Source organism: Triticum aestivum, chromosome 6B, assembly GCF_018294505.1.
Source record: "Triticum aestivum cultivar Chinese Spring chromosome 6B, IWGSC CS RefSeq v2.1, whole genome shotgun sequence".
Classification (NCBI taxonomy): Eukaryota; Viridiplantae; Streptophyta; class Magnoliopsida; order Poales; family Poaceae; genus Triticum; species Triticum aestivum.
Window position 1 is genome coordinate 563388357 of NC_057810.1, and position 7876 is coordinate 563396232.

A 7876-nucleotide genomic window follows, 5' to 3' on the forward strand; every position below is an offset into this window, starting at 1 on the left:
ACCACAAACACCATTAATGACGAGTTATATCTAGATATGCAAAATCCATGGCCGCTCCACCTCCAATTGCCAAGCTCATAGAAAGTAGAGGTCATGGACTCTGGACAGAAGCCGAACCACCTCATATTTGGTTTCTAGACCCGGAGGAAGAAGAAGGGTTGTCCTTCAATCCGAAGAGTCAATGTAGTACCAATGAAGAATGGCAAACAACCGCTTCCGCTAGTGCGGTAGCTCCACCACAAACACCATTGCCGATGAGCTCTATCTCGATATGCAAAATCCAGCTCCCTTCTATTGGGTAAATTTGTCTCCTGATTTTCCTCTGACCTAATCGTCACACCAAGGTACCCTTTCGAGGGATTTGCCAGAATTAGTTCTGACAAACGTTCATAGATTTGATCACTTGGTGATACACATGCCAAGGATGTGCATTGATACGTCTCCAACGTATCTATAATTTTTGATTGCTCCATGCTACTTTATCTACTGTTTTAGGCAATATTGGGCTTTATTATCCACTTTTATATTATTTTTGGGACTAACCTATTAACCGGAGGCCCAACCCAGATTTGCTGTTTTATGCCTATTTCAGTGTTTCGAGGAAAAGGAATATCAGACGGAGTCAAAACGGAACGAAATCAACTGGAGAAGTTATTTTTGGAAGGAAAGCAACCCAGGGAACTTGGAGTGCATGTCAGGGGAGATACGGGCTGCCCAAGAGGGTGGGTGGGTGCGGGCGCGCCCCCTGCCTCGTGGGGCCCCCGTAGCTCCTCCGACGTACCCCCTGCATCCATATATACCTACGTACCCTAAAACTTCCAGAACAGAAGATAGATCAGGAGTTCCGCCGCCGCAAGCCTCTGTAGCCACCAAAAACCAATCGGGACCCTGTTTCGGCACCCTGCCGGTGGGGGATCCCATCATCGGAGGTCATCTTCATCATCCCGGTGCTATCCATGACGAGGAGGGAGTAGTTCACCCTCGGGGCTGAGGGTATGTACCAGTAGCTATGTGTTTGATCTCTCTCTCTCTCTCTCTCTCTCTCTCTCTCTCTCTCTCTCTCTCGTGCTCTCTCTCGTGTTCTCTCTATGGCACGATCTTGGTGTATCGCGAGCTTTGCTATTATAGTTGGATCTTATGATGTTTCTTCCCCTCTACTCTCTTGTGATGAATTGAGTTTCCCTCTTGAAGTTATCTTATTGGATTGAGTCTTTATTTGAGAACACTTGATGTATGTCTTGCCGTGTTTATCTGTGGTGACAATGGGATATCATGTGCCACTTGATGTATGTTTTGGTGACCAACTTGCGGGTTCCGCCCATGAACCTATGCATAGGGGTTGGCACATGTTTTCTTGACTCTCCGGTAGAGACTTTGGGCACTCTTTGAAGTACTTTGTGTTGGTTGGATGAATCTGAGATTGTGTGATGCATATCATATAATCATGCCCACGGATACTTGAGGTGACAATGGAGTATCTAGGTGACATTAGGGTTTTGGTTGACTTATGTCTTAAGGTGTTATTCTAGTACGAACTCTTTAATAGATCGATCCGAAAGAATAACTTTGAGGTGGTTTCGTACCCTACCATAATCTCTTCGTGTGTTCTTCGCTATTAGTGTCTTTCGAGTGACTCTTTGTTGCATGTTTAGGGATTGTTATATGATATATCTATGTTATTATTGTTGAGAGAACTTGCACTAGTGAAAGTATGAACCCTGGGCCTTGTTTCCTATCATTGCAATACCGTTTACGCTCACTTTTACCGCTTGTTACCTTGCTGTTTTTATTATTTCAGATTACAAAAACCTATATCTACTATCTATATTGCACTTGTATCTTCATCTCTTCGCCGAACTAGTGCACCTATACAATTTACCATTGTATTGGGTGTGTTGGGGACACAAGAGACTTTTTGTTATTTGGTTGCAGGGTTGCTTGAGAGAGACCATCTTCATCCTACGCCTCCTACGGATTGATAAACCTTAGGTCATCCACTTGAGGGAAATTTGCTACTGTCCTACAAACCTGTGCACTTGCAGGCCCAACAACGTCTACAAGAAGAAGGTTGTGTAGTAGGCATCATGCACGCGACTAGATACCTCCACTTTGAGCATGAATGCGATGGAATGATTTAGATTCTAGTTTCCTATTCTCATGGTGTATGGATACCTTTCCATGCATCTTTGTCTTCTTCAGAAAGGGTGGCGACAACACGCAATATCTGCAGCTTGGTAGTGCTCTTCGAGCATCCGATATCGAGCCCCAGGGTGAAAACTTTAGGTCCGACCTTCAACTTTTGCACCCGACAATGGCAGGGTTTCACACAACCGTGTCTTTGTTGAAGGCACTGCTTTAGAGTTTGCTTGGACGTGCTCTTCAAAATGAAAACCCAATATCTGACAATGCAGTTCCTGGATCCTGCGACGGTGGAGCTTGAGTGTGTCGTTACCTTTCGGAAGGCATTGTTTTCATAGAAACTTTCCCGTAGTTTGTGTATCATCAAAGGCAACGAATGACATTTTTTGGTCTATTGTAAATTGTTGGCTGCGCCGACTTCTATTATTTATTTTTCATCTTGTTCTTATCTTTTTGGACCGTATGCAAGTATGCAAGCTCGATGCCTCGACTAGATTCTGATTTTGTGTCACCCTTTATCGGAGAAAATGTCCCTTAAGACTTAAGAGAGGGCTCATTACTCTACCGGCTTTATACCGGTTGGCGATGCCATCAGCGAAGAAAGAGGCGTGACTCGGCGCGACAACAATTGTGACTCTCAACGGGAAGGGTTAAACGCGAACTGAGCCTAGCCCAGATGGTTAGCTTCTTTGTGGTGGAACCAGCCCACAGGTTCAAGTCCTAGACTTGATGCCGATGCTCATATTTTTCTAGATTTATTTCGGTCTTTCCGGCGATGTTCGTTCAGAGGAAGGAATGTTTCCGTCGAATACGGAGACGCCTATGGTGGCTTCGTCAATCTTAAAATGATGTGTCGGCTATCCATCGGAAATGCTCATAGAAAAAAGTGTGCGTACGTGCTCATAGAGAAAAGGTGTGCATATTTGCGTTCGTGAAGTGAGTGTATATGTGTATGTATGAATGTCTACGTCCGTACTGCTTTTTTAAGGAAGGGTTATACTGTTCAGTTTAGGCAAATCGACTATGGATATCGGTCTATCGAAGCGTTCCCTACCCTAGCCGCCACCACGGGCGAGACGACTAGGGAGGCAATCTTTTTCCACCGAACTCCATCGGCGAGGGCGTTGGCCCCCTCTCTCTCCGGTTGCTGCTCCGGCGACAGGAGGGAAGGGGGACCCCGTTCCTCCGCTCTGTAGTTAGGATTTGGATTTGTAGGTCATGGTGCGTCGTTGGGGTGGTGGGAGCGGCGCCCAGACGAATAAATCTGCCTCAACTCCTCTTCCACACCGGCGGTGTCCTTCATGGCGGCGGCTCGGAGTTGGTGGCATTGTGTATTTGTCGATCCTTCAGATTGGCGATGTTAGGGTTCATGGATGGTGTCGGCGAGGCGGCGACGACGACTCCATCAGGTGTGTCTCTCCTTCTGCTCTATCCCCGTTGCTGCGATGTTGTCTCCGATGTCATGGTGGAGCAGGGAGGTTTTGTCGTCCAGGAATATGTGCAAGCGCTTGTCTACGCAAGTGACAGCTGAAAGATGGTGCATCTTGTGTTGGGTTTGTGGTTGGAGGCTGACAGTTCTGATTTCCTCCTCCGACATCGTAATCGTGCGGGGGTGTCAGTTCTGGAGTTCGATGGCGTGTCCGGGGACACGTTGCCCCGGTCTGATTCTTTCAATGGCAATGGTTTTGCTTCAGGCAAACTACTTTGAAGGTCCGTAAAACTGCTGATCAGCGATGGAGCCGCGTCGAGCTCGGGTGCAAAGGTGATCGGTCTCCTTTTCCTTAGTGGAGAGGGCCAGACGTTGGTTTTTTTGCATAGGATTATCCTATCTTTTCAATCCTGTAATATCAATGTTTATGTGGCTTGTAACTGAATCTTTATGTTATTAATGTGTATTATACTAGAAAAAAAAGGCAAATCGATTGTGCTCCAAAGTCTGACCTGATGCATGCATCTCGAACGTCTCTCGCCACGTACGTTGGGCTACGCACATCCCGCGGACCTACACGCACGTATGTACGTACTGCGTGTCGTGTGAGCAGCTACTGTACACACGCTAGAAAACAGTCTTGGCCATCGCATTCACGTATTCCACTTGATATCAGCACTGTTACATAATAATAGAAATGATCAGTACTCCCATCATCTGAATAATAAGCCCCACTGGAGTTGTGGTGCGCTTGATCCAACTGATTCCCTCCCATTCGTCAACGAAAGTCTTCTCTACCGCGGCTGACGTTCTCGCTGGACCGCCGCGGTATTGAATCCATTTTCCGCAAGATGGCGCCGAATCTGGATTTCATTTACAGCAGTTGACATGGATCCGTCCGACATCACGCCTGTAGAAAAATCCGTAGCGGATCGACAGCTTAATTATTCTTCGTTGATTCCCTGCCCGTACGCCGTGGAAATTTCGCGGTGGGCTTAATCCGGCTCGTGGCGTCGTTTTCCCCGTTGCTTCGGCGTCAGATAGATTCGCCAATCACGAGTCGCCAAAATGCAGTACTACCAACATTATTTTCTTTGCAGTACTACCAACACGAGTTCAATGGAAACTGTGATGTCATGGAGAAGCAAGTACTCTAGTTAGTTATTTCTTCCGTGTCCTTTTCATGCAAATAAGTGAGTAGCAACCAAGAAACAGGCCTGTCACGCGAAGTTTCTTGGTTGGCCAATACTTTTGACTTCGTGGATTAAAATCATATCCTAGCACTCATTGTTCTTCTCTTTGCTGATTCGAAATAAACACATATGCACGTAAACAATGCTACACATACACACTTTGTGTGTGTGTGTGTGTGTGTGTGTGTGTGTGTGTGTGTGTGTGTGCACCCTCTGAAGTCCTATAAACACACACTTGCAGATTGACATGCAGGAGCATACTCCCGAGTCCCACAATGCTTATTTGTGTGTAAGTTACTTCCTAAACTGATCATTTGTTCATTGTTTCTGAAGTGATTGTAGACTTTGTGAAAGACTATTACTATTGAGGACCATGAAGTTCACTGTATCATGATTCCACACGTCCAAGACAGAGTCTTTGGACCCCAATTTTTTTCAAGAGCACTCTGAGCCTTTAGGTCACGGAAATCCGAAGGATGGGACCTTGCCTATTGAAAGGATCGATATAGTTGACTAGAGAGGGGAGGGGTGAATAGGCAACTATCAATTTTTAGCTTTTCCTTATCAAATTAAACTTTGCATCAAAATAAGTTATCGAGATATGCAACTAGGTGAGCAAACTATATGATGCAACAACAACAAGCACTCAAGCAAGCAAGGAATACAACACGACAAGTAAAGGTGAGAGGTAACCAAGAGTGGAGTCGGTGAAGACGAGGATGTGTTACCGAAGTTCCTTCCCTTTTAGAGGCAGTACGTCTCCGTTGGAGCGGTGTGGAGGCACAATGCTCCCCAAGAAGCCACTAAGGCCACCATATTCTCCTCACGCCCTCACACAATGCGAGATGCCGTGATTCTACTATTGGTGCCCTTGAAGGCGGCAACCGAACCTTTACAAACAAGATTGGGGCTATCTGCGCAACTGAATTGGAGGCTCCCAATGAAATCACGGAACTTCACCATAATAGAATGTGGCTCCGAGGTGACCTCAACCATCTAGGATGCTCAAACACCCAAGAGTAACAAAATCCACACAACAAAGTACGGAGGAATCAAACATCCTTTGGTGGAAGTGTAGATCTAGGTCTTCTCCTTCAATCCCTAGAAAATCAACAAGTTTGAGTGGCTAGAGAGAGAAAGAGATCGGGCAAGAAAGCTTGAAGGGCATTAATGGTGGAGAGAGAGAGGCAAGAGGTAAGTGTGGTAGGTGGAAGAACCACCCTTATATAGCAAACCCTAAAATCCAACCGTTATTGCGAAAACAACACTGCAGCGGTACAACCGCTCCTTGTCCCGGTACAACCGGGACTCACGGGTAACCTGTAGAAACCCTATCAAGTGGTACAACCAGGCAGACAGGCGGTAGTATCGGTTGTGGAGAGCAACCGGAACAACCGCCCAGCCACCACTCAACCACCGCTTTAAAATAGTAGGGCGTCACCCTTGAGAGCGGTGATCGAGCGGTATAGCACCGGTGCAACCGCCTGGCCCTGGTCACTTGGATGGCTAAGTCCCAAGCGGAAGGACCGCTTAGGGCACCGGTGGTACCGGTGTGCGGGACACAACCGGACCAACCGGGCACCACCACTCAAGTACCGCTTCAAAACAGAAACCGGACCGGTTCTTGAGCGGTACTTGGCCGGTACAACCGTCAATGACACACCGCAATCAATTTGAAGCACAGCGGTAGCACCACCGCCCGGGAGCAGCGGTACAACCGCTTGGTCATGACTGGGTTGTTTGATGCCTACTACGCAACCTTCTTCTTGTAGACGTTGTTGGGCCTCCAAGTGCAGAGGTTTGTAGGACAGTAACAAATTATCGTTGTATAGCATTTGGAGAAGGGCCACGCTATTTAAAACATTGCTTTTAACTAAAAGCACAATTTTACCTATCTGTGTACCATGAGACCTTCCTACTATTATCGTTGACATGTTTACTGAAATTACTTGACGAAATTGCGATCATATATGCGAGTATTCATTTCTGAACCGGGGCTCATCTGCTCTTGGTGAACAGTAAAAAAATACTAGAAAATTTTGAAAAATACCACTCCCTCCGATCCAAAATAAGTGTCGCATTAGTTCAAAACTACAAACTAAGATTAGTTCAAAACTGCGACACTTATTTTAGATCTACTTTTGAACCTAGCAAGCTGCAACCTTTAGATCATTTCGTGTTTATGTACCAGGATTTTACCACCCATCGTTCCTAGAAATATTTATGCACTTCGTTTTAGCAAAGTAAGGTTGATCATTTGCACTATGCCTGCAGATCTCTGAAGGTTCACCGGTCGAATCCCACCATCACTTGGTGGCTTCTCGAAGCTATATTGGTTTGATCTTGCTGAGAATAAGGTCACTGGAGAACTTCCTGTATTTGACGGAATAAATCTTGGTTTGGATAATCTTACAAATACAAAGCACTTGTAAGTACATTCTCTGAAATGGCCAAACTTGATAGCTGAAGAATTTTTTCCTTGAAATCTTGAAGATTTTACATCTCGTGTACATACCATATTTTGCGAGCCACTTCAGGATGAATCAACTTTCTCGCACCATACCGAGCCGGATTTTCAACTCACACATGAAGCTGATACATTTGTATGACTATCCAAAATCCTTAATCCATAACTTCTTGAAATATGCACTGAGGCTTGTTAAGTGATTTCTTCCATCGTTTTAAGTCTTGTGGACAACAACTTCTTTGGTAGCATCCCACCTGTTTTAGGCCTTCTTAATGTGCTGGAAGTTCTGTAAGTGTAAACATATGAACTTGTTATGGTACTAGCATCCATACCTGATTCTAAAAACATGAATAGAGTTGTGATGAATTGAATTCACCTTTCCTTTCTGAAAACATGAATAGAGTTGTGATTAAATTATGAGCAACTTCATCACGGGGACATGAGTAACAACAGCTTCAGCGCGTCTGATGCTTTGCTACGTCTTGAGCTTGCGTTGGTTTTCCTCGAAGAGGAGAGGGTGATGCAGCAATAGTAGCGTAAGTATTTCCCTCAGTTTTTGAGAACCAATGTATCAATCCAGTAGGAGGCTCCTCAAAAGTGCCACGCACCTACACAAACAAACTGAGAACTTGCAACCAACGCAATAAA